Consider the following 27,886-nt stretch of genomic DNA (forward strand, 5'->3'; position numbering starts at 1 on the left):
GACAATGCCTTCGACAGCGCAATTTGCTCCGCAGCAGCGTGCGGATACTCTTCTCCGCGATCGTTGCACAAGGCCTGCAGCATTGGCGCTTTTCGGAAGGCTGTGGGGGCTCGGAACAGAGGAAGCGCTCGCATCTGGAACAGCTGGTTAACGCCATGAATTCGGTAACGGCACTCGCGTGGTCACGATGGTTACTCCTAACTTCCCTTCTGGGTAAGCGAGTGTTTGCACTTTGTTTTCCCTCGTGTGCGAACGGAAAGTAGCGAACAGCTGCGCCCCTGACGTGTATCAATCTAGAACAGTAAATAATGCATCCTAGGATGTGCAGCGTTAAAAATGTAAGCTATGGTAGCTGCGCGAGATTTCCATTGCCCTAGTACCAGTTATCGCAAAAAGATATGAGTTTAAAACTCACTCAACGATATCTTGTAAAACCGTTGCTCATGGCAACCATCTGTGAGCGACCAAGATTACAAAATACGGCGGTAGGCAGTAGTGTGATTTGCTTCTCAACAGGAAAATCGCGATACCGCAAATAAATGAGCAAAATTTAGTCACGTCGTACACGTTCAATTGCGCCACAAGCCATAAAGGTAAGTGCTGTGTACATCCCACACCAGGAAGGTTGCGAAACTATTGCGATTTAGAAAGTTACTCTTTTTTTTTTCAAATAGTTATCCTATTTTTGTGGCAGTCTCGTCCAATTTTGCCATATTGATAAGCCCCCTTACTTTTGCGAAATAATTTTCTGAATTTTGCAGTCATTTAAACATTAACTCCCCGTCCGGATAAATCTGAAACACGCACGTTTTTCCAGCGCCGCGTTGAATTGAAATGTTCCACTCCCACGAGAGATTTCAGACAGATTGAAGCTGGTATTGTCTTCTTCTAACTATTCTGAAATTCTGATACGCCCGCATGCATGGAAAAACACAAGCGCAGTCGGTCGAGTTCTCTCCATCTGCGCCCGGTCGACTGCACTGCCCCTACAATCGCGCAAAAGTTCGCAGTGGGCAAAATAATGTGCTGTAACATTTGTTAAACACCGCTTAGCTTTCGCTCTCTCGTTTTTTATTTCTCCATTTTTCAACAGGGCGTTCAAAGAATGAGAGCGGTAAAGTCACGGGAATGGGAATAGAAGTACAGAGAAACATAAAAAAGCAAGAGAAGCAAAATGACGTGGTGCAGGCGTCTTCATGAACTGCATAATACTGTAGAGGACAATTACAAACTGAAAATTTATTTGTTTCGTGTGAAGGGGATTATGCGTGCCCACGTGAATATCGGGAAGACCGTAAAGGATGTGCTGCAGCCCGCATGAGTCGGGTTTGGGCTGGTTGGAGGCCTGCACATGTCCCTAAGAGGCCGATAACTTTTCTGAACTCCATTTTTACTTCACAGCGACTTATTTTAATTAGACAAAGTGAGCGCAGATCAAAGTTGTACAGTTGCTCGGGCCTCTAAAGTCTGCTTGCGTGCTTTGCAGGCTAAAGCCTGGTTATACTTATTAACTGCTTTACAGCTAAATCGTATCTGCGTCTCTTTCTTCGCTTTCTTTCTTTGACCTTTTTAATACGACCGGCCTCTTTTCTGCTGCCCCGTGTTTCCGTCTGTTTCTTGCTTTCATTTCTTCTTCTAACTCAGCGAACTACATCAGCCAGCAGACTGGCACATGCCACAGCCTGTCCAGAATCAGGGTTCTGCGCAGCTGGCACCCACTTGTTCTACTCCCATGCCGTTACGTCCAGGTGTCACGGTGCACGCTCCACTCTACAATTCTTACGTTTCCAGTTCCCAGTTTTGTGAATTTTGAGAAGCGGGCACACTATCCCCTCAAAGATTTCGATTCCGGGCCGATCCCCCCCCAAGTTCGCGGGTGCTACGAAGAAAGGAGCGACAATTACAACAACTTTTGTCCAGTGCTCGCAACGTTCAGGGATAGCACAATCGGTAGAGCAGCGGGCTGCTAATGTGGATACCCGGGATAAAATACCACCGGATAACAGGTGTTTTTTTTTTATTTATTTAGAATTTACAGCGGCGGCTATTCTCTGGACCGTACAACAACAACAGAGCTTTATCGCAGATTGGGGAACTTTAGGCTATCGCCTTAAAATCAAGGAGCAAGGTTTTTTTTTAAAGAAATACTGTGTTTCTTTAAGCCCTTCAATTCAGTTCCATAAAGGCAGCATAGCCGGCCTCACGTGCCGCCATGTGACTTTCACATGACGGGTGTAGTTTACACGGCAAGACCCGCTGCGCTGGCTCAGTGGCTAAGGCTGCTAAGGCGTTGCGCTGCTGAGCACGAGGTCGCGGGTTCGATTCCCGGCCGCGGCGGCCGCTTTTCTGATGGAGCCGAAAAGCAAAAACGCCCGTGTGTACGAGATTTCAGCGCACGATAAAGATCCCCAGGTGGTCAAAAATAAATCCGGAGCCCTCCACTACGGCGCGCCTCATCGCCTGCGTTGCGTCGGCGCGTTAAACCCCACAATCAATCAGTTTACACGGCAAACGTGGAAAATCGTATTCACGCTACTATACATAATATATGTAATGATTCCTTCAGGCACACTGCTCTCTGAATTTTGATTTGATTAAAGGGTTTAACGCGCCTGAGGAACACCTGGGCTTCGAGGTGCGTCGTACTGGAGGGCTCGGGGTTAATTTCGACCCCCCGGATATGTTTAACGTGGCCGAAATCTCGACATACAATTGTTTTTGCTGTTCGCCTCCATTAAAAAAATCAGCCGCCATGGCCGGGAATCGACACGCCTCCTTTGGCTCAGCAGCATAACAGCTTAGTCACTGAGCCACTGCGGCGGGTGCCCTGTGACTACTGACCGAGGTCAGAATGCTACGTTGTTTAAATAACTCACCCTGATTAGACGAACAGAAGTTCATTTTAAGGGCAAACTAAAACAGCCAGCCATGGTTGCAGCATGAAGCGTCTCACTTAATGAAATAATCGATTTTATGTGAATTGTTAAAACTTGTATTTTAAGAGAGATTAGCAATAGTTTAATAAAAAATTCTAGTTGAAACGGCAGATGGAAATCAGACGCCCTGCGTCGTTAGCAAAAATTGAACTTAAAATGGCCGATGGTTCAAAGCAGGTTAAAAATTAAAGTAAAAGTCAACATGAATCAAAAATTCGTTAATTTCCATGGGGTTTGGAGTTGCTAATATGACCCCAGTAATGCGAGACGAGCGTATGGCTCTAGCTGACCAAAGGTGGACCTAGGGAAGGCAGTAAGGACTCAGGCTTAGAAACGTCTGCTTGAGGCACGTAGTGAGGCCTACATTAGTCATCCGAGCCAGCGAATGACAAAATTAGCAACAAGGTCAGCCGCAAAGTCATTTTTCCGCTAAACGTCCTCTTGCTCGGTGATGCGAACACGGTTATGTGCAGCCTGACATTAGTAGCGCCATCAGGAGGCATCAACTGGAACCCGCGGTCGTGGGTTGCTACCACAACAAATTGCGCTGGCGCGCGGGCATCGAACGAGCATATATATGTGCCGGCCTGATGTTAGGCAAAACGTGAAGCTTTGGGGTTTAATGCCGTCAACCGTTACCCTCCGCTTGATGTACAATGAATGTCACGTTGCCTGACACGTCGTAACGCTTAGCGTTGAAGCTACAGAGCGTTAAACCTAAATATAAGCCTTTCAAGGATGATTGGTTATGGAACTAATTCATAGTAACAAAGAGAACAAAAAGACGCAAAGGGAAAAGGATGATTATGATAACAGTGCACCTTCGCCAATCGGACTCAAGTGCTCTGGAATTTAAAGTATTGAGAGGTATTCGGAGGAAATCGCCGAACAAGCTGCATTCGCATTTCATAATGCACAAAACACACGCAAGCCCGGAAGCACCCAGAAATTTGCGCCAACGCGAAGCACTATCCACGGCGCGATTGATAAGTTCAGTGACGAGAAGTATTCTGCCGGAAACGTGTAAAGAACTAAATCCGCCAGCAACGAGTAACAGGAAGCGGTGCTGGAATGTAGAGCAATAGAGAACAACTCTATGAAGAGAACTGATCGGAATACGACGTATAAATTACTTATCCACAGGAATCCATGTGCCATCTTGATCACGGCTGCCCTCTCGCCGAGGGGGAGCTGGTCCGGGCGTGAAGGACTAGACAGCAGCGTCTCTCGCTGCTCTTGAAGGGGGGGGGGGGGGGGGGGGGGGAATAGTAGAGATGGTTATTCTGGATTGCGTTAACATGCATTGATATTGTGCCTGAGGGTCCCTGATTGCGGGAGGAATTTCATCCATCCGAGTATTGGCTTGGGAAAATTTCGTTACGCCGAATGGAATGAGGCTAGGTATTTGTTTGGAGAAACCGGAGAGTCGTTTGCTGGTGCTTTGTGAGCTTGGGAAATGGGAGTGTTCTCCTAATAAGCTTATAGTGCTGAGTAATCATTTGATATGTAGTTCATGGGATAAGCTCTGGCGTACTTTCCAGCGCCCGGTAGGTTGTACGAGGGCCTGTTGACAACGAGTCTGCTACTCGTTGCCCTTCATAGAGGCATGTCGTTCACACAATGTCGGCTTTTCTGTCTGGATGGACCTGATGTGCTAGAGAGGCCACCCATCCCGTTTGATAAAATCGCTGTGGTTTTTGAGAGTCCGTGAGGATCGTACGGGCGGGGGCGTGCGTCAGCGCTACAGTGATGGCCGATCCCTCGTCTTCTTTTGTTGAACTTTTTCTTTCAGCAGAGTTGGTGACGAGATCTTGCTTGTTTGTCACTACTGCCTTTCGTCCATAAAGCACTGCCGCATCACTGTAGATCGTATTTCGAACTGTGCCATGCACCTTGTTAAAACTTTAGCTCTCGCTTCCCGTCTGCGCGTGTGGTGGACAGTGTGAATATTCCTGTGTATAGGACGAAAAGCGGTTTGCTCTCTCCATTGGTTAACAACTTTGAAGGCTTCATTTCCAGCGGCGGAAGTTTAGTTGATCGTCTGAGTACTTCTTCTTTAAGCCTGAGTCAAGGCTAGAATTTTCTTCTGGCTTAAAAAGTGGTCTCCACTAACTCGTCTACCGTATTGTGCAGGCCCATTGTCAGCAGTATGTCGATGTACGCGCTCATTGGAATTATTATAGCTTGCTTTCTTGCTTTGGGTATAATAGTACCTTTTTATCGGCGTCTGTCTTCAAGTAAGGTCACAAGTCGGTGCTTCCAGAGAAAAAACGGGCTCGAAGGGGGAAAACGGTGTCAATTTATTTCATTCTTTATGGCTATTTGCCACTGTGCGTATCATGTGAATTGACTTCTCAGTGGATTTTGTCAGATGTTCGGTCGCAACGTTACTTTCACTGTCAGCTTGGATGTGGTGGAGGCCGGGTACTCGAAGGGCTTGGCAAGACCTGACTGTGTGTCCTTACAAGACGACGTAAATGTCCCCTTGTTTTTTATTTGTTCCTTTGAGGCAGGACAACCGATAGTTCTGGCTTTTTTGGTTAGCAGGTGAGGCCGAACGTTTTCACATATTGGCTGGCGACATCCCTGTTGTAGCGTGTACTGCAACTTTCCGATCGATTCGCTCCAGTTCGAAGCGTTACAACACCGGCATAGAGGGACTGGCTTATGTTAGGCACACTGGCCAGTTTCTGAGGAAGACCAAGTGGGGCGACAATGAATAAGAGAGTAGATGTGACGGATCCTTGAGAAGCACCGCTGCTCCCTAGGTATAGGACTGGAGGTGATGACTGTTATTTTTGAGTGCGGCAGTGTGGTCTCAGATGAAGCTGATTATGTAGTCGTGGGCCCTCTGACCACAACCTTCGTCGTTGAGATCCTTACTTATGGCTTCGTGGGCAACGATGTCGAACGCATCTGATAGGTCCAGTGCTAGTAGCGTTCTAAAAGCGCATTGCACAGTTAAGTTCGGGGAGGACGTCTTTAGTGTGTAAATGTTCGCGCAAGCCAATCATGGTGTTATGAATGTGTTTGAAGGCGCACAGATAATTTTGGAGCCATTCGAAAATTATTCTCCCAGGCAGGATGGGAGAGATACTGGGCGTAAGTTGTCCATGTGGGATGACTTGCCAGGTTTCGAGATCAGGCTTACTTCGGCTGCCTCCCGCTGAAGGGGCACTCGTCCTTCGGACCAAATTTGGTTGAAGTAGTGAAGTATAGGCTCAAACGCTTGGTCACTTAGAAAAGTAGCTTGTAGGTGGGGCCGGCCTGCCTCGGGGTACTGTTTTGATTGCTTTAGGCTAGTTCTTATGGTAGTTTATGGAGTTCAATTGACTGGTTTAGAGTTGTGCTACGGCAGCAAGTGCAAGGTGAAGGGTCCATTTTGAGGCCAGGTCCGTTTTTAGATATCCGCCCTTAGGTGCTTCATACCTGATGTGTGCTCCATCCGTAACCGTCGATAGTGCGGGCAATGTTGCGATTGGTCTCACTCTTGCTAGTCAAGGGGTCGATGATATGGATGGTGTAGGATCATCCAGGTCTTTCAGGTAGACAGTATTCTCTATAGGCCATGGCACATTTGAAGCAAATTCCAGTTACAGAAAAACACAGCCCAGTCAGCTCTTTGGTTGTTGATTTCAGCTATCCTTTTGCGCAGCTTTCAGCTTTCGGTGATGTTGTTTTAGATGCGGAGTATCTCTCGGTCGGGGGGATGTCACTTGTCCGTGCCCCGTCCGCAGCGCCTCTGGTGATGATTGTGGCAGGATGCCCCTAAGGATTGGCCAACCAAAAAATCCATCACGAGATAGCTTCGAGTTAAACCACCGTCGTCATCTTCCCGTAGGGGAACCGCTGAAGAAGGAGGAGAAGAAGACAAAGCTGCGAAGAGGAGGGCGTGTACGTTGCTCTCAGCCGGTGCACCAACGTCAACAACCTCTACCTCACCAACGCTGACCGAGACTACCGATTCTACCACAGAGACGACAACATCGACAAGAACATGATTCTCGGCGAGGCGGTGGTTCTCGGCGCCCCGAGAGCCACCGCCTACTCACCGTCACACAACAGTACTTGCGTGCCTTTGCCACCGGTGTGGACCCGGACGCGGAATTCCCTCTCGCGCTACTAAACACCAGATCACTCAACATAACGGCAATACAATGGAACCACACGGAACCCCCATGATGCTTCGAATCCTCATCAGGGTTCCCCACGGGAAGATGGTGTAATTTTTCCAGCGTTTTGTGAGGCTACGCCTGGCATCCCAAAGGTGTAGTAGGCAAGCGTCTCAGTACGCGGTGGAGTATGTGTTGAAAAGGGTCACGTGCACAACCGGCACCTCATGTATAGAGCCACTGCAATATGGCAGGGAGAGAGAGTGAGAGAGTAATATTTGTTTTGCAAAAAAAGGAAAAGAGTGGTAAGCAGATTCCTCATTACAGGATACCATTGGCACTTGCTGCCTTCTCTTCTCGTTTTAGCAGCCGTAGTTCAGGGTCACGGATGGGACTGGCCCGTCCTCTCTCCCTACGCTCATAGGAAGCGTTCCATATTGAGTGAAGTACCATGTGGCAGAGAGTTCCGACCTCCTGGCAGTCTGGGCAGGGGGAATTTACCGTTCCGAGTTTAGATATGTGGGAGGAAGGGTTTGTTTGAAAGAACCCGAGTTTATTATCCTGGTCATTGTAGATGACGAGTGTTACCCATCCAGTGCTGCCTGATCACTTTTAAGGGATGTGTGGTGCTCTGATACGTACACTGGAAGTGAACCGCCCATAGGTAGCCATATTGCAGTGAGCGAGTGGCTAGTTCTCGGGCTGTCGTGGGGGCCAAAATGCCGGGAAAGGCCCAAACCAAATAGATCTTGCGGTGAGAGGTTGTCGATGAAGGATGTTTCTAACCCTTCTTAATATTCGGTTGCTGTGGTAGCTTCGGCATGCTTCTTGAGTGCAAATGATTGTATCTGCTGATGTGTGGGTGATGGCAAGAGCAATAGCTGCTTCGTCATGTTGGGGGTTGTTAATTCTAGGAAGTGTGATACTGGCGGTGTGTTCTGTGCATGTTGTGACAAGAGCTTTCATTGTATTCATGCGAGAGTTTTCTGGAGAGCCCGTGTACACGTTAGTGGAATCCGATCGACGGTTTCTATCTAGTGCCTTTACTCATATCGCACGCTTTTCCTGGTGAAAATGGGGGTGCATGTCGCAGAGAATAGGAGCCACAAGGATATTTTGCCTGATAATTGTGGCTGTCTTCATGGCCCGGCTGCCTCGTTCTTCTGAAGTAATGAATCGTATGAAAGCAAGTAGTTCACGTCCTGTCCTCTTGTCGCTAAGCGATGGTGAGATTTACCAGTTGGGCTTTTATTGGGCCTCCACCCTGTGATGAATGCCTAATTTGAGACTATGCCTGAGGTCGGGATAATCGGAAGATCAAGTGGGTTGCTCTAACGCTTTCCGAATAAGTGTAGAATTTGTTCAAAAACGTGGTGACACTGTGATACACGCGCAAACAGGCGCCGCTAGTCAACCTTACATATTTGATACTTAATAGTGTCAAGGACTACATGCTCGACAAAAATATCCCAAATCGTAAGCTTTGTTGACAAGAGAACTAAACTGAAAGTCTGACACCTTGAAAAGCTTGGCTCGCTGATTACTTTATCATTGATTTCCTTTGTACACAGCTTAGATCAATACAAAAACTATTGATAGCTTTGTCCTCAGCTGAGCTGATTTATACGCTTCCTGTATTATACCATATGCTGGCCATTCACAGAAAGGCAAGACATCAGTATTGCAATTTCACGGGAACCACAGTTCTTAAAGATTCTCGGCTGTTTGAGAAACTCGTAATATTGCTTTTTTTGGGGTTTGAGCGCAGATCGTTGCGGTAGCGTTCCAATTTCATAGCTTGTAATTTGTCACTCCGTGTAGTTTGGACGCCTTGTGCATGACTTACAGAGTTGCCAAGACATTTACTACATGGCTGAATTGCGACAGGAGTGTAACAAAATCACTATTGGCTAACAGTGCCTGCTCAATTGAATGCCTAGTCGATACTCTTTTCCTTCTCCAGCTTTTCGCGATACATTAATTAGCTCTCTCTGCTGGTTTCAGTTTATTTTCAGCTGCAGAATTCCCAGCTTTCACGTCATTGTATTCACCAGGAGTGACGCCATCGTTTCTGCTTACGTCAGGACGTGTTTTATTTCTGACGTTGATGTCACGTTGGCGTCACGTCCCCGTTGCGAAAGAAATAGGTAACAGAGACTAGGAGTAAAAAATAAAAAATGAGCCCTCCTCAAAGATGTATTGTGGTTAGTTTTCTAGCGTTTGGGAATTCATGGCGCATGGTCACTAAGCGAGAGTTGTGTGATGCACTTCAGCATATCCGACTATTTCTCGAATTGATACATTTTTATGCCCTTACTATGAAGTGTGGTTAAATGGTATCACGATGAAAGTTGGATAAACTCAGTAACTCTTTCCACCATGTTCGGAAAAAAAAGTTTCAAAATGAGTGTAATGGCCATGTAAGAATGCTAACTGGTTGGGTGCAGTGAACCCAGGCTTTTAGGCAACATTGTCCCTGATTTGTCCCTCCACACGAATAGTGTCTGAGCGATTACATGTATTTGGGAAAAACTACACGGCGCTACGAAAAACTGCAAAATTGGTTTTGAAACATTCGCTTGGAATAGCTGACTTCCTTATTAAGTCACATTTAAATCAAGGCGGTCAAGGAACCGACAATAAAGTGTTTTAGTGCATGCTTGCTGATAATTTCTGTGCAATTAGATTGCTGTAAAGTTTGCTTATATAGAGCTAAATAGCCAGCCATTCCTCGATTGCGGAATGGAAAACAACGCTTGTGACAGTAAACAACGCAACAAAAGCTTGAAGAACAAGACTGTACGAAGAACAAGACTGTATAAAGAAACAAGACTGCTGGAAAAGCAAACTTTGTGTCTACTATAACTTCAAGTACGAAACAGCTGGAACAAACAGCATGTCATATTCAAAGCATATCAATACAGCTCAGAGCCAGCACGGCAGGCAAAAAAACTTTTGTGGTGACAACAAAGAAATACGATCAACCCCTACAAAAAATTTTTATCGGTTGCCTCAGGGAAGAGCCTGACCATAATTCTAAACCATTGAAAAAAAAACGTCACAGACGAAATTTTCAAAGAATAGTTTACTGTCGCTGTAAATACAACGAAAAAACTTCGCAGTTCCGGTATCCGCCGGGATCTGTTATCCGCCTGGTCATGCTTTACTTAGGCTCGAAGACTTAGCAGGAAAATCGAGTGTTGTCGTGCTGCTACTAGCTTAGCTGTACAAAGACTTCAAAATCAGAAGGCTCTTCGAAAATAGCGCAAGGCACACCTGCTCAAATTTAGGGCAATCAGCAAAAGAGTACAAGGCCTAAGTATACGAAGCCTAAACCTAATGGCGCATTGTATGTTTGAAATCGAATGGATGGAAGCTCAGGATGGAAATTACTGATCGGTGTTAAACAGTTCCTTGTTGTCGGTGCCGACACTTGGCAAGTGTCATCATAAGACGCAATCAAGAATGTTTCGCGAAAGCGTGAGGCAAAGGAGGCAAAACAAAACCAGGCTTGGTAACGGATAAACTAACCTCTGCGGCACGAGGAGAAGGAGTAGGGGGTGCCGATAGCTCGACAAGAACTGCTGACAGGAATGGGGGTGAGTCTGGCGGAATTGTATTGGTTGTCATTTTAGGGATCGTCACAGTCGCGGTGTTCATCGGGTTCAGACTCGACTTTTTGTTCTTCGTGCCTGGGGGAGAGGATCCTGCCCCTGAAGCCCCACCGTCCGGAGCAACTGCTGCAGGGGACGGAACCGCGGATTTAAAGGAGGAGTAGGGGGGATAATGTTAATTTATTGAGCAGAAAAGTTGGTGGATTTCTTAGTCCAGAAAGCAGAAAATCGTTAATATAATAGTACTGATAACACATTTATAGTTATGTAGTTCATATGTATATTTCTCATTCAAATTTTGTTTATATTTATAATAAACTTAAAAGATGTACTCTAACCGCTCACTGGTAGTAAATTGTTCGAGTACCGTTTTTAACTTTTATAACATACCAAGCACGGCAATGTCCTTGTTCATAAGCAGCAGCATATCCTTAGGTCTGATTTTTTAAATTTTTTTACTCGATTGGCAGAAACAACGCATGACGTGACTCTGTGTTTACGTTAGAGGTCAAGCAGATGCAGCCGTCTAAAAACCAGGTTTTTAATCTGGTTCCTTGTGCTGATTTGTTTGCAGAAATCCCCGCAATTGGTGTTAACTTTAATGTAGGTTCATGCAGCGTATATTTCCTTGAAGGAAGAAATGGAGCCTAGCTATAGAAAATTATGCCTGTCTATTCCAGATGTTTTTAGACCTGCCGCACGGTTTAGCTCTTGGCCCTTCTTATTGCCTATTTACGTCACGATAATCAGTTTTGTGTTCAGCATCTTATTAAAGTTAAACGTCTTGCGAACAATTGTATCCTGTATGCTGCTATAGATACTGTGGAGGTCTAAATAAAGCTTGAAGAGTAGTTAATGCAATAAGAATGGCGCCATAGACGAGGTATGAAACTACGTCCACCAAAAACTTTACCAATACCACCCGTACAAAAGGAAGTACCCACTTGACTTTACTCGCATATTAGATGGCAAAAGAATTTATAAAACTAAGTGAATCGCGTAGGAGAGCTCCTCCCGGGTAACCTTCCCCGAAAGTCAACCATTGACGCCGTGTGCTGGAAATTCCAAAGAAGTTGCCTATTTTGAGAAAACGATTACGTTGTAGGCTCCCACAAATTAAACCAACAAGTGTAGGACTCATCAGAGACTATTCGAATGTACAGATATTACATGGAGCCCGAACAAAATCTGACTTACCAAACTGAACGAATACAAAACGTAGCCGGAGTGCTGAGGTTTGTTCATTCGCGCGAAATTAGTATGTCGGTTGTCTGTAGCAAACCGAAATTCAACGACGGTTAAGATCGCATTTAGGAATAATTTACATTTTGTACTCGTCCATTAAATATTACCTTCCAAGTAACATCAGGTGCAATTTAAACATTTTTCCTGGGCTTAAAGGCGCCATGAAGACAAAATACAAGTTGGGTTTATTAGAAAGACTGCTTAGTCCCGATAACAATGATAACAATATCATCGCAATCTTCGAACAAATAACGGAGATATTAAAGAAAACGTCTGAAGCAGTCGCGAACCCCTAGCCAATTTCCCGCAACTTTTCTATGACGTCACAGAACCATGTTTGTACGATTGGCGGCCGCCTAACTGACCTGTCGCGACGACACATGACTGGACGTCTGTAATAAGGCCTCTAGTTCCATTTGACCGCATCACTTGAATGCTAACGTGCAGTTAACGCACTGAAAATCATGTTTTATTGTTGTCCCGTTATGACGTCATTCTTGCTCATAACCCGTCACTGTGGCGCAAAATTTGAAAGATGCGCTCAAAGTGGCAACTTCAGGGACTGCTACGATTTGAACCGTTTGGCAATGCAGCTGAAGATGTTCCCCAGCGACGTTGTTCTGGGAAGTCAATGATAGAGAAACAATCCAGAGGTAGTTCTGGCTGATTAAGAGCTTTGATGTATTTTTAAAGGAAACATCGTTACATCAGTGCAACCGGAGAAGAAGCATGACTTACCCACCAAAATCGTTGCCGGGTGAGCTGCAGCATGAGATATGTGAATGAAGAGAAGTATCCTGGCCAGTTACCTATACCTAGATCAGCAGCTCGGTCGTTATAAGTGGACTTGTATACTATTAGCTAGCATGCTTTCCCTTTGTTTTATTTACAATTTTTTAACTAACATAACGGTAAGAGTAAATGATCACGGAACAAAACAAGTTCATGAAGACTAAAGTTTAAAAACCAACTTCATAGCTACCTTTGCGAACTGCTTACACATTTTTTGCAAATATTAGTAAGTAAGACACGGAAGCGAAATATAGACAAAGTAATTCCAGAGTTTGGCGTGTAGCTTCCGCATTTATATATTAAAAACAAGAGAAGGGCATCAAAAAGGTCAACGGCGCCTCAAAAGGATGCTACTGGGCGGCGCGTTGTCGAAAGGTGATTATTATTTAAAAATAAGAATCCGTGGTAGTACGCACACTGTTCTACAATACATGTGTTTTGTTTGTGCCGCGTATGTTTGTTAAACTGTTTTCCCGTTATCTCGCCTTCTCAATTTGGTCTGTATTGGCATTTTGTTCTGATACAAGTTCCCCTAAATAAGGAAGTTTAAAAAAAAAAAAGACGGACAATAAAAACCCAGTAAAAAGGTTCCCTTTCTGTACTAGAGGCAAGAGAAACGCATGAAACGTGGTGGCATTTAGGCAGATGCATAAGAACCCAGTGGTATTTCAGCAAATCTTAAAGGGGCCATGCAGACAAAATACAAATTTGTTTTATTCGAAAAAGTTCGTGTTTTATAGTGCCCCCAGCGCTTTACCTGGTGCAAACGATGCTTTATTCACTGAGAACTGAATCAATTTAAGTTAAAATTTTGATTTTCCCGCTAAATCGTGTGTTTTCGTGGTCTGCAAGGACATCACAGGAACCGACCGCTCTGCAGCTGATTGCGAAGCCTTGCTTACCATTAGTGAACCTAGATGGCGTCACCATGCCGCGGAAAGCCCAGGGCAGTGCTTTGCTTTTTGAGGCTAGAGCAGGTTGCTTGCGAACTAAGAGCTTTGCGTGGAAGTATTCACAAAATGATGAGGTATGCGTGGTCTGCGGAAAAGAAACATAAATTATGCGGCTCATGGAGGTAGAATGCGAGGGTATCCATCCAAACCTACATGAGGGAAATATTCGGCTTCCGGACGCCCTAGGGTTTAACAGTAGCACAGAAATAGTTAACTTCAAGGCTGTCGAGGCGGCGAAAAGAAGATTAGAATGCTGGTGGTCGAAAAGCAGAGAGGGGAATGCTGCCTAGGACAGTTACGACCTGTAACATAAAAAAAAGTATTTTTTACCTTATAAGTTTTTTGTGCTTGCCTTAAGCAGCATTAGTACTAAACCAAGAGTGTAAAACATATGTATATTAGTCCGTTTTTGTAAGATGACACGTCGTCACCCCGCTACAAAGGGGAGAAACCTTTAGCAATCATCATCATCATCATAATCATCATCATCAAGCCGTTTTCTGCCTTTGGTTTGTTTTGGACAGTATTTAAACCTGGCTTGTTTTTGTTCTGGGAGAAAATAATCGTTTCATGAAGTATAGTGCTCGCTCGACAAATATGTTCACGTAAGACAACGTTCTTGGATCAATCGGCCAGTGTCGTCTGAGACAACCCCAAAGCCCCTCAGTGCTCTGCAGCTAAACCAAGCATAATGCGGGCCGTACCAACAGCAGTACGCATCGGTACTTCTATGTTTACGGTACATTCTTAACTTCCACTGATTGTCCCACCATTATTACTGCTTTAAAAAGAGTGTGCCCTAAATTTAAGCACAAATAGCTCGTTCGGCAAGCTATAAGCTCTGCCTAATTTGCGTTTGCTTTTGCCGGCCTCCGCCAATCGCAGAGCTGGCTGGCATGAGATCATAGGTTTTGTTGCGGGAAATGAGATAGTGGGCCGCATGGCCATTCCCTTTTTTCCTAATTAAATAGCTTATTCGAGAAAAGTTAACCTTAAAAGTGGTGTCAGTATGATTCTAACGAGGCAATCTTTCGAATGAACCAAACTTGTGTTTTTTCTTCATGGCCCTTTTAAACGGGCCTAAAATGGCGGTTCATAAATGGGGCTGGTGAACCAAGGTACCTAAGACGGCACCTCTAGGAAAACAGCATTAAACTGCCCTGTCCCCATTCGTTTTCTGTTCTTGTTGGCTTTTACGTATGCATGTGCACACGTCATGCTTGTTTTTCTAAACTCTCGCAATAATTTAGTCACTTTGTAGAACATTACACCTGGGCGAAGAGGCCAGAAACGATAAAGGTTTCCGTAAATCTGGTGAGCGAGCCATTTTATCCAAAATAACAAGTACTTAATATTTTGCAAGTCCACTACTTGCCCATTTCAGCAAGAAGCCCTCATCCCTTTTGAACGCTTAAAAGCAGTCCTCGTCCAATTCATGGTTGATATTAACTGCCTTACAACGTATTATTTTCATTTTCAGTGGGAGTCTGCGCCAGCGCACTCATTAATGGAACGGCACACGAAGCGGCCAGCCCAGTGAAAAAAGTAGGGAAATGCAGGGGAGCGCTGGTGAGTATGGCACGGTTATGGTACTTAAACATAACCGGGCATATTAAAAAGTGCAAATTCTTACCGGATGTTTTGGGGACATTGCACTCCTTAGCCCAACTGTTGACCATTTGCTTTCGCGTGATTTTTGCAATTTCAGCTTTATTTTGCCTCCCAAGCTTACACACAAAGCAGTGGTGCGATGACGGAGGCAAAAAGATTTCGATTGAATTGATTGCGCTTGCACACCTCCGAAAATGGCAGAGATGAAGCAGCATTTAACATTTTAGAGCAACTTTTGCCATTGTAAGGAAGAAACATTCAACAGCTTACCACAAATAAAGCGATGATAGAGTCATCACCCAGGTGTTCCAGACTGAACAAATGACTATTTTGGGTCATACAGAAATTTATTAACTATTTCGGTCCATACACAGACGTTAACCGTGCTTAGCAGGACGTATTTTAACCTTTGGCAACAGCAGTTTGCACATGTGCGGTGTACTTTACACCAGTATGTATTTTCTGTACCATACTGTTAAATGCTGCGTGTTGTTGGGTAAGTGTTCCCAGTTATTGCATATACTTAAAATTAGTTTTTCCCACCAGCGTGGTTATGGTTCAACAGATTTATTCCCATAGTTTACGCATCAGCAGGATTATGAAATTACCAAACGTTAGCCCAGTATTTTGGCCATGAAAACTTTTCCGATGGCAGTAACATCCTGTTTTGTGCAAAAGCGCCACTAACCAACTATACCCTGCCGTTCGTCTGTCTATATGATGCCTCTTCTAAGATGGCTGACTTTATTTTACTATGGAAAGACAAGGTAGCATTGTTGGATCATTGAAAGGTACTATGGCCTTGAGATAGTATGGTATGAAGGTACTTCTATTGCTCCTAAAAATGTCTTCTTAGTTATGCATTAGTGTATGGGGCCGAGTCTAGGGGCGCGGTGCAAGCGTGGTCTTTGTGAGCTGGCTTTCTCATATTTCAGTTGCAGGGAGGCATACTATGAAGAAAAATTATAGCATGTGTGCAATAAAACAAGTCTAACAACGACACCGTTGCTGAAAAGCAGTTAATTAGCAACCGGTAAAGCAACGACCTTGAAAAGTGCCCCAAGCTGAAATATTACAAAGCCTTTCGACAACGTGAGGCATAAAAAAAGCGTCCAAGGTGTTCAATTGGGCATTCTTGTTTTAGTATTCACAAGCCATACGATGTGCCTATCTTGAAATTAGTAATTATTCACAGTGCAAAATATTTGTATCCGTGGTTTATTTTTGGTGCCACAAAAATGCTTCCGACAGCCTCCTACAAAAGCCGTGAGGAAAACATTTGTTCGACATGACAACGTGGGTTCGGTTCTTGGCTCGTCAAATCACACGTCCAAGAAAAAAAGTTTCGTCTGCCAGCAGTTCTAGGATTAGCTTTGTGTCCAAGTTTTGTTTATTTTGAAAAAATGATTCTAAAAGCACTGCTTCCCTCACAAGTTTTTTTAACGTAACTCTGGTATGTGCGACCGCGTTGACGACTGACATTGCTAGGCAGGCCAGTGTGATTCTCCCAAAGCTGTGGTGATCAACGGAAACTTATATAATAGAACGTATATAATATATACTTATATATACTTATAATCGTAAAATCAAGAAGTTTGAGGGGATAAATTTGTCGCAGTTAGCACAGGAGAATAATGGGAGAATAATTGGGGAATAATGGGAGAGGCCTTTGCCTTGCAGTGGTCGTAGATAGACTGGTGGTGCTAGTGATGATGATGATACTTAATATAAAACCCTATGACACCAGGGGCTTCTGAAACTTTGAAGTCCTTCTAAACGAGGAATCCGTGTTTTCATTCTTTTCTATTTGCTATGTTTCACTGAATAGGGGCCAGCACAGTTACGCCTGTGGCGACGAACCGCTACGAAGCGCGCCGTTCAAGGCGTAACTTTTCTTGGTTTTTTCTTGGTTTTCAAGAGTTTTCTTGTAGTGAAGGCTGCCGTAACTGATTCAGTGCCGGGCGGGTGCAACAGAGAGGGTTCATTGACAGAGAGAGAGAGAGAGAGAGAGAGAGAGAGAGAGAGAGAGAGAGAGAGAGAGAGAGAGAGAGAGAGAGAGAGAGAGAGAGAGAGAGAGAGAGAGAGAGATTTAATGAATACTGAAGAGGTTAGCCCCACAAACGGGGGGAGGGGGGTTGGAACTTCGGAAGGGGGTGAATATAGTGAGGCGAAGAAAGAAAAGGGGAAGAGATACATAGTAACAGTGAATAAGAGGAAGAAGAAAAGGACATCAGTTCGGAACGTACAAATATTCACAGTATTAGGAGGGAACAAAATAATATCTTAGGACCTCAAGGTTAAAGAACACCGAGTAATCTTGAGCCAGACAGAGAAAGTTTAAAGAGCCTTTGTCCCTTGCGACGCTTCAGCGTGATTTCGGTACGGACAAAGAAAGTGAGGCAGTTCTAAAGTGTTCCCGCGTAGCAGTCGCACAACGGTTCTTTTCACTGTTTAGCGTTAGGTTGCATGCTGCGGGCAGTAGCACAAGAGGTGCGGTATGTCTTCTTTCACAGAGCACACAGAGCCCAATGGCCGAGTACGCCCAGCCTATGTTGACCTCCCAATGGTAAATATAGTGAAAAACTCACTCTCTCTCCTCCAATGGCGCATTCCGCCGGCGACGCAAGTTCAGCGCGCCCCACCAAAGCAATAACATCTGTCTTCACCGAAGGTACAGATATACCGACTATTGAGATAACCAATAAGTTTGAGATAGCCAATATTGAAAGAGCCAATTGGAATATCTAAATATTGGCTATTGAAATAACCAATAACCATCCACGCCACCTCTACAAAGTTTTTTTCTCGCGAAGTACGCACGCTAGAGAAACACGGATTGCACTTTTATACTTGCTGGCTTGCGCCTTACTCATAAAAATGTGTGTGTGTGTGTGGGGGGGGGGGGGGGGGGGGGGGAATGCGTGTTTGCATGCACGTTCCTTCTCTCGTGGAATCACCCTGGGGCATATTTCTACGTCAATACTAGAAATTGTTCCCCGAGATAATTTCGACAAATTCTTTGCGGGTCCGTTATGACGGTATTCACATTCGTCCGAGAGCGTCACCCGTAAGAGGCTAAACTTATCTGATGTCATTGCTTAAGCGACGCTCTACGGATGCATGACGCTCTTTCTTTCTGAGGAGCTCCTACTCTGTGGCTGTCAGTCTGACTTGATTACGCGATCAAGATCGGGCTTTATAAACTGTTTGAGAAGCAATCATAGACGTCAGTGCGACTGCAGCGCGCCACTCTGAATTTAGCTTCGAGTGATGGCTTCATAAACTGGGTGCGAAGGCAAGCAGTGCGTACGGCCGCTCCTCCGTGAACGGGCCACGGGGCTTTAGCCTTTTCTGCAGCAGCCAACCTTGTGCAAGCACAGAAGGCGCATGCGTTCTCGGACCACATCGAAGAAGGCGCAAATGTGAAGAAGTGCGTATGACGTTCCTCTGTGTGCGCGAGGCGCGAGTTGGGCTGCTTTTGCTTTGAGTCCAAACAAATTGCGATAGAGGCAACTGAAGGATTACGATTTAGAATATGCTCCCACAAGTGATCCGAACCCTCAGCTTTCAGATATCACAGAAACCAACAAATATACGTAACACGTTTGCTAACTGAGCTGCAGCGGCGGCTGTATTTTATATAACCCCTCAAAATTTAACATGTCGATCTGCGAGTCATGGCCCGGGGTTGAAAAAACAGCATCATTCGTACCGCGTTGTTAAATTAGCGTTTCCTACCACTTTATAGGCACCTTAACGCACCCTGAAACGCGCTGGAGTGCAGTCGCCTCCGTAGTTTAGACAGAAAGGGCATCCGACGTGTTATCTTACAGTTCTGGGTTTGAATCCCAACTTTGGACGCACATTTTGTTGAGTTTTCTTTTTTACCTAGCATTCCTTTTCCGCCCCAAACTAGACACACTAGTTCTCCTAAGTCCCCCATATTGTTCTTGAAAGTTCGTTTTCTATTCTGCCTCCGCTCTCAAGGGTCGATGCCTCGAAGGCACTCCTTCGTTTTGCCCGTACGAATGCTATGAAGCAACGAAATACACAGGACCTTGTGAATCCCCGCCGCTACATACAAGATCTATTCCAGTGATGTCTTCCGTGTGAGCCTTCCAAACCCAATTGACTTTACTTTGTCGAATGTGGTTGGGAGTAGCCTTCTCGAAAACTTCCTGCTTCCTCATCGGGATGACCAACAGCGACTGCTGCGACGCCTGTGGGGTTGAAGAGACAGTTGATCGTCTCCTTTTTCATTGCCCCCGATATTCTGTGGAGAGAAACGTACTCGCCACCAAACCCAATTGATCGGCCGTTCATGGTACACACAATGTTATGGCATAGGCTTCCTCCATCAAGCTTACAGAAGGCGAAAAAATTACGCCCACCTCCCCTCGCGGGAACCCTGGTGTGACGCGACGCTGAGGGGGGTTCAAGCGCAAGCGGGGAGCAACCGTCGACAGAAAGGCCGCTGGAGAGCGGCGCACCGGTTATATGCGCAGCGCGCCCGAAGGAGAGGAGACCACGGAGAGAGAGAGTACTGCACATGCGCAGCACCGCGCGCAGCGCCGCCCACCGGCGGAGTGAGAGCGCGCTGGGCCGCACTTCCGTAGATGTTGAGAGAGAGTGTTCGCTCTCACCTGGGCACGCGCTGGCGCCAGTGCGTCTGCCGCGGCTATGACGCAACACAATCCAACACAATCCACTTTAATCCAATCCAATCCAAATCCAATCCAAGTCAAGCCAATCCAATCCAATGCCCCTCGCGAGAGAGTGTTCGCTATCGGAGAGGAGAGGGGGAGAGTGGAGGATATACGCAGCCTTGCGGACAACAACGGACGCACGCAGGAAGCACAGGGCCGCCGACAAGAGATGATCTCAGCGTCGCATCTAAAAAGCCATTCTCACGTTAACTCACGTTAACACAAACGTCGTTAGGTTTAGCGCCCGCAAAAAGTCTATGACCGCTAGTGCGTACGCGTTCCTATTGGCCTCGAGGACATACCGTGGCGCCACCTACGAGTGACGTCACTTGTAGGACGCCGAATCGTGTTGTCGTCTGCTACAACACATTTCCCGTGCGGATGCGGAAACGTGCTTTCTTGTTGTGGCCACCGTCTCACCGTCTTGCATCAAATCCACCGTCCTTGTGGATTTGATGCAAATTACCAAAAAAGTTGTCTGTAAACCAAATAATCCAGGCCAGCAAACAGCGACTCGCTTGTTCCCGGCGATACCGCCGCGTTTAGGTAGTTGCTACCATCGCGACCCACAGCTCTTACATACGCAGCCAGCTAACGCCAAGGACGATGCAGGTGATGCCTAGAAAAGTACGCTGTAAATTCATTATGAAATACTTGTGACGGTACATGTGTGTGCAAGGAAACACCTTGTAACAGCGACGGAAACGTGTCGCTCACTTATGGTCTCACCGCGCGAACTGCTCGTATTGCCTGGTAAATGAATGATATATATATATATATATATATATACGTGAGAACGGTGATCAGATTGCTTCGCCGCACATGCTTAAAAGTATTGTTATGGTCTGGAGTTTGGCTTAATCAGTGCCTATTTCCCCTACGATGTTTTTATAGTCATGCCCGGATTTGATTAATGATCGCTGCCGTAGCCTGTACTCTGCACTGATGATGTTTACTTTTGGGGACAACTTGTCCGCAATGTATGAACGGTATGAACGCGAGTTTTTAACGCCTTCGAGTGGGTTTGTACAAGGTTGTATTTAGTTTTCATTAGGTGCTTGGCGTGGTAATTTATAACTGTAGCGTGTTTTGTATGTTTACAGCGAGCCGACCTTTCTCAAGCATCAATTTCGAAACTCACGACTGCTGTCAGAAGGCGAGGCTGTGTACGAGGCGAAACACGTCTTTAATGATTTCGGGTAATGGGTGATTTAGAATAGAACCGAGCGTTGGGGGCCCCCAAGAAGCTACAGCCCAAATGCAACACGCGCGTGCACGACGGCAGGGCCTTCCCCGACAGCTCGCAGCCGGCTTCGGATGCACGTAATCGGATGTTGGGAACTTTAGGCTTGGCGTCGCAGCAGATATTTCATCGCCGTTAGAGTTGCGAGTGACAGTCCCTAACAGAACGTTTCACCGCGCTGGGAACTCTGTAAGCGCGGTGATTTCCGTTGAAGCGATCGACGATCAAGATACCTGCACGGCCTCGGCCGATTCTTGCCCGCAAGCATAGCCATCCATCGACCGCTCGCCGCACCGTGCGTGAACGGGCGGGCGCTGCCGGGACCGACCTACGCGGCCGGTCGGCGGAAATCGCGGCAGATATTTGAGCATCGCTTTGAAAACCACAGCTGATGGCTCTACCTAGCACAATTTTTCATCACACTAACATCCACTTCACCAATCTGGAACTTATTTTCCACGACTTGTGTGATTTTAAAAAGCGGCGACAAGTTGTTGCTGCCGCGACCTGCGTCGGTTCGAGTCGGCCGTGCGGGCAGGCACGGCAGCTGCGTGGGCTTCTGCAAGCAGTTCACGCTTCACGATTTCCTGCTTTATACATTTCTTGCAAACAAGGGAAATCTAGAAACTTAACTCGGCGATCGTCGTAGACCACATTGTTGATCTGGGAAACAAGCCGCTGCTTACGCTTCGGTCGCATACGTAATACACCACCACGCTCATGGTGTAAACGGATAATCTACCACAGTTGATACGGTTATAAAGTCCCCATGAGGCCGAACTGCGCTTGACGCACTGAGAATTAACTTCAAACGAAGGAAATTAACATGAAAATACTTTTAGAACGCGCTTCTTAAGCGAAGCGTCACGCGCTGCAAGCCAACTACGCAGCAAGATAGGAACGGTGATCCTACAAGTGACGTCAAAACGATCGCAGCGCCGGCCTCTCCAGTGGTGGGCCTCGCGGCCATACTCCTACTTTGCGCTTGTCCCGGTGTTGCGCTGTCCGGCCCTAGGCGAGACAATTTACGCCTGCTGGTGGACCCTCCTCTCTTCCTAATTATCAATAAATACATGCACACTTGCCCCCTTTTTAACAGCGGAGCTGTTGTTGCTGGTCGGAATGTGTCCGGTGTCATCGGAAAACCCCGAGTTATAGTTACTTCCACCGTTTACCGCACTCTTAAGCATGCGCTTTACGAGGAGCGTTCGGCGTCCTCCAGGCTTGAGCTTGGCGCCCGCAAAAAATACCAAGAAAATAGACCACGTGCGTCGGTACCTCAATGGGGAGCGCAAGACAGCTCGCGCTGGGGGCGCCCATTTCGCGAAGCCGGTTGCCGCTGGTTCTAGCGCGTGCTGACGTGTTCCAATTTGGGAGAAATATGAAAGCCTTCGGACAAACCGATTGAGGCTCGCCAGTCATGCATGAGGCAGACGACTATATAGATGGATACGACGATGACTACTACGACCACAGCGCAAAGAAACGACGGAACACGTAAACAAACAATTTAAAACCTATATAATGCAATGCGTGGTGATGTGTCCTTCAGTACTTACATAGAAAGAAATCCTCCAGCTCAGCTGTGGTTCACGCCTTGCGCGCCTTGGCCAAGCTTCGCCAATTTTTTTATTATCCCCTGTACCGCACTCCCCAGTGCCGGGTAGCAAACCGGGCTCAACACCTGGTTAAACTCACAACTCGTTTTCTTTTTCTCGCTCTCTCTTTCCTGCTTAATAAAGTTCGTTCAACAAGAGCCAAAACCGTCTTAATATGCACATACCCGTTGAGATTTCTGGAGAAACACACCCCTTTCGTTGTGGTTTTGAAATTTGTTTTGTGGTAGGCGATACATACTCCCATAAAAGATGGGCAGAAATCCATAAAATTGTCTACCAATGAGGAAGAATCCTTACGTGGCTTGTCTTCAATGCGAGTGTTTGGCTGCCAGATGTGGATATCAGTAGCCGCACTCATTTCGTTATTTATTTGCTTTGTACTTTTTTTCTTTTTTTGTCAGTTTTTTTCTTTTTTGCTAATGAAGTTCATAAACATTATTATCACGAATAAATGTTTGAACATTTAAAACGAAGTATTTTGAGAAGGTGCAAGCGCTCTACAGCATTGGTGCATTTTTAGCGATTTTTATTTCTATTTCGATCGTTTCTATTTAGGATTTTTTTTTATTTTTTGTTAGTTGTTTTAGGGCGGGCAGAAAATCGGTACTCATTATTTTGTCAGTGAATTTCTATTGATCTTCTGTGTTTTCTATTTTTGTTTTCTTATCCTTCCTGCGCCAAATTGCTTTGTTTGCGGTATAATGATGATTAGATGTTTTAACTTGGTCAACTCTGCATGTGCAAATTGAGGCGTTCCACGATTGGTGCTTTTTCACGATTGTTTCCCTCGTGCTTCGTTTAATTTTTTTTTAATTTTGTCTGTATCGTGTGAGGGCGATGTGTAAGATGCGAGTTGCTTTATATTTAGAGTTCTTGAAGTTTCACTTTTTCCATTTGTTCAATTTTTACGATTTCGTTCGACCATTTGTCTGTATACGGTTGGTACCCCTTGCAAATATTTTGTTTGTTGTCGTTTTTTGAGGGCGCTGTACAAGGTACATGTTTTCGGTTTTGAGAGTAATTTTTATATATAGGTTTCAAATTTTGTATGTTTTTTTTGTCAGTTCCCTTAGACCAATTATGTTATAACGGCTTTTTTGCGAAATTTTCCATTCATGCGTTTCTGTGCACATTTAGGCCGTTACGCCATTTGTTGTCAAAAATTGCTTGCGCATTCAAGCATTTCTCTTGTTATTTTATAGGTGCTAAAGGCTGCGTGTTTCGATTACTTGTGCACACCACCATGTATCTCGTTTTAAAACTTTGTGTCGTAGTAAATAGCTTTGGTGGACGTTACGTAAAAGGAATGTGACATCTCAAAAGAAAGCGTATAAAAGAAAGCGAATGTAAAGAAAAAAAAAGTCGGCAGAAATTCAAAGTATCATCTACTAATGCGTAGCATTAATACGCCGCTTGCCTACATTGTCAGCTCTTTACAGCCAGATTTAGCTATGAGTAGACAACTACGGGAGGGTATTTTATTGGTTCTAAGCTTTATTTTGTTCTTTTTGCCAATTACGTAAATTTACACCAATACAAGAATCAAGTACATTTAATTAGAAAATTATGCTTTTTTCACCAGATTGATGGAGTAGTACAAAAGTTGGCTCATTTTCGCTATTTTTTCATTCGTACTTCCAAAGGGTTTCTGGGAATTTTTTTTAGATCAATGGTCGTGTTTTAGACATGTGGAAAGTATATATTTTTTATTTCATCAATTCCCTTCCGTAAAATTTTATATTTTCTATTTCCTGTATTTTTTGGTTTTTCAAAATTCCGTTCGACCAATTATCTTCATTCACGCTATTATCGCTATTGTTACGAATAAATGTCTTACTTATGCAATTTATCCATTTTTGTGTATATGCCGGGCGTTACATGGTTCGCTCATTTTCGCTATCTTTTTATGGGTATTTGCAAAGTTTATTCCCCCCGGTTTTATTTTAGTGTTCGCTTTCTGGAGTGGGATATATATTCTTGATTTCGTCAGTGCACTTTTGTAAAACTTTCATTTTTCTATTTTTTATTCGCTGGTGTGTCAAATTTCAGTTCGACCAATTATTACACTACAATGGCTCTTAATGTTTGTTACGTTGTATATTATAATAAAAAACGCAGACAGCGACCACATAGAAATAAAATGCCGCTGGAAGGGAGTCACTTCGTTTCGCATGGACAATAGGTATACTAGCGCACACTGCTCAATGTGATTTCTCGCTTTTTGCTACTTTGAAAAGGAGCCCGTATTTACCCGCTGCTTTCAATGGGCTCCTGCTGCTCATAATCTGGCCAGGAATGGGCTCCGACTGGTTATCACGCGCCAGCGTGCACGCTCGACGCTTCTTTCGGCGTCCAGCACGAGATTGAACAGTCGCCGGTATTTGTCGCGCAGGGACTTCCATTTTTTGTGCACGGTTTCTGCGGCACAAACACACGAAAACAATGACGACTTGTTACAATAACTATGCGCACAGGCTGCAGCGCAAGTGACAAGTGCCTTACCTCCATCCGCAGCATCAGGCGCCACGGCTGCTGCCACTTCATCCCACAACATCTGTTTGCGGGGTTTGTTCTTGTTATCTTTGTGTTTAGCCTGCCATAGAGTGGGGCGGGCTGCGACTGCAGTTAATAACGCCCCAGCGTCGATGTTCGGCATGCCGGCCACCATTAAAACAGCGAGTCGGACTGGCACAACCGGAAACTGGCACCAGCGCCGCTTCCGACGCTCGCGCCGATATCGGTGTCGCCCGAGCGTCAGCCCGCGTCGCCATGCATTTTGGCGCGCCGCTGACGCTCGTCGACGCCGAACGACGCTGACGCTCGCGCGACGCCTAAAATACGCTGCATGTGGTTGGCATATCAAGAAGCCACCTCGCGCTCCCGGAGCCCGTGCATTTGTTGACCTGTTGACGTCTCTCGCTTCGTGCACGACAATGTCGTTATTAAATATGCGATGGTTGCGGTCTCCGAGATACTGGCGACGCGCGGTAAACATTACATCGGTCAAACCAGAGGATGTATCCATGAGCGCTTAGAACTGGCCCTTTGGATAAAGAACGGAAGCAGGTCATTTTGGCCCTTGAAATCGGAGTTTATCGGATAAATCCGAATTGTAGAAAATTTTACCGGCGAATGTTTACCGGATTTTTTCGGATAAAACCGAAAACACGGAGCCCTAAATATAAAGCACGGAGTTTAGAATCGCAAGTGTGCATGCTTTTTTTTGTAACAGTAACTTTATTTACAAAATACAAACAGTGCGGTATGGAGTGATTATGGTGGTTCCCGAGTACAACAGAACATGGTGTTTCGCTTGAACATAAAACAATCTTTTGGGTGACATGCGACGCAATGGTCAGCGTGCTTAGCCAAGTAATTGTAAGCCAGTCGAGGAGTTTTGCGAACAAAGCCGCGGAGCGTTTGTGACGTTTACAGTGTGTATGCTAAATGAGGAGCTATTTGTTGAGCCCGTCCATGATGTTGTCGACGTTGGGAGCTCATGTGACTGAATCCAAACTGTCTATTCTTTTAGCACATCCCTTTCCTGCCATGTGTGCAGTATTGCATAGCTCGATGGAGGCTCTTATTCCCGGTGTATACCCGAGAGAATATGCCCAACGGAACACCCTGTAAGGTATGTCCATTCGCTTTTCCGTGTATTGGGGCGATCGGGACGCTTTATTTAATTGCGGAAGGCTGCATTGACACTAGGTCACTTTCGTTCTGTTAACCAAGGGAACTTTAGGCAGTTAATCACGGAATCAACTCAGCAGTTTTACATGTTGTCCGCCTCATATCCAGGTTAAGCGTACGATAGGGTTGGTGCAGCTAGCCGTTTTAATATTTAGATCAATAATGTAATCCATCCCGCTTAATGTTTAAACTTACTTACATGTCGCTATAAATTACCCCAAAATTTACCTATCAAACTACACATAATTGACAAAAACGATAAATAACGTGACTAAACGTCATTCCTCACGAAAAAAAATACGTCACTTCTCCTCGTTCTTTCAGATTTTTTGTTGTCACAAGGAAAGCACTGCGCCGATTTATGACGCCTGACTACGGTTCTTGCAGTAATTCGATTCATAAAACGTAATCACAAAGCGCAGCCTGCAGGCAAAAAAGCGAGCTGAACACCTTTGTATTTTGTTTAGCTATTTAATAACTTTTCCTTGCCGTTTTCAGAAACTTCTCATAGTCCAAGGCCATTGTAAGGACGGAGCCTGCGTAAAGAATCCTGTAAAACGGCCCGCAAATGTCACTGCTACTACGCCCAGACCGGGAGTAAACGTAACCGATATTATACGCACAGCCGAGCCAACGACGACGACACCCGTTCCGCCGGCCGCACAGCCCCTCCCGGAGCCTCAAAATCTCAGCCTGGTGCCTCAACCGACCCACCTACAGGCTCAACCGCAAGACATGCCGAATAACCCACCTCTTGGCCTCATGCCGTTCCAACCATAGAGCAAAAGGCAAGAGACAGGCAAGCCCCCACGAAGCCACCAGCGTGTTTGCAATAAAAAAGACTTGCATGTGTTCGCACTCTCATTTAAGTTATAACAGCAATGCCACGCGAAGTGTTGCGCCCTATGTTGTTGCACTGTACAGTGCGCAATACACCTGTCTATAACCGCGAGTTGAACTTCACCTAATTGTGCCTGAGAACTGCCAAAAAAAGTTTTACAAACATAGTGAAAACAAAAGGGGTAGGCTTAGACATCAGAACGCCGCAGTAGTTTCCTTCAAATCCCGCTCAGGCGAGCCAGGATAATCCTGTTTTAACAAGTACGTTGCACTCTGTACGCTGTAAAATGCGCCATGAATGCAGCTTCTGTAGACTGAACTCGTGCGACTACCGGCATAACGGCCATTTTTCTTTTCTTTTTTTTTCGTACCCCAGCATACGTGGTTTTGAAGCATGTCAGAGAGCCCAACAAACTCAGTAACCCTCCATTGCAGCGTGCTTGATAGCCCAGGGGTAGCTTCGGCACGGCGGAACACAGACTTGAATAGCTGCTCTTTATCGTAACATAGTTCGGAGGGAAT

At 45.5% G+C, this 27,886-nt stretch overlaps 1 long non-coding RNA gene across 1 annotated transcript; it reads left to right on the forward strand.

Moving 5' to 3' along the window:
• Window positions 1–27,160, forward strand: LOC144146035 (uncharacterized). The gene is made up of 4 exons (XR_013317640.1): window positions 1–213; window positions 15,133–15,221; window positions 26,364–26,465; window positions 27,023–27,160. It is a non-coding gene; the product is annotated as an uncharacterized LOC144146035 (long non-coding RNA).
• Window positions 27,161–27,886: the final 726 nt, after the last annotated feature.

Source organism: Haemaphysalis longicornis, unplaced genomic scaffold (assembly GCF_048455015.1).
Source record: "Haemaphysalis longicornis isolate Haplotype H1 unplaced genomic scaffold, Haemaphysalis longicornis Haplotype H1 scaffold_7, whole genome shotgun sequence".
Lineage (NCBI taxonomy): Eukaryota > Metazoa > Arthropoda > Arachnida > Ixodida > Ixodidae > Haemaphysalis > Haemaphysalis longicornis.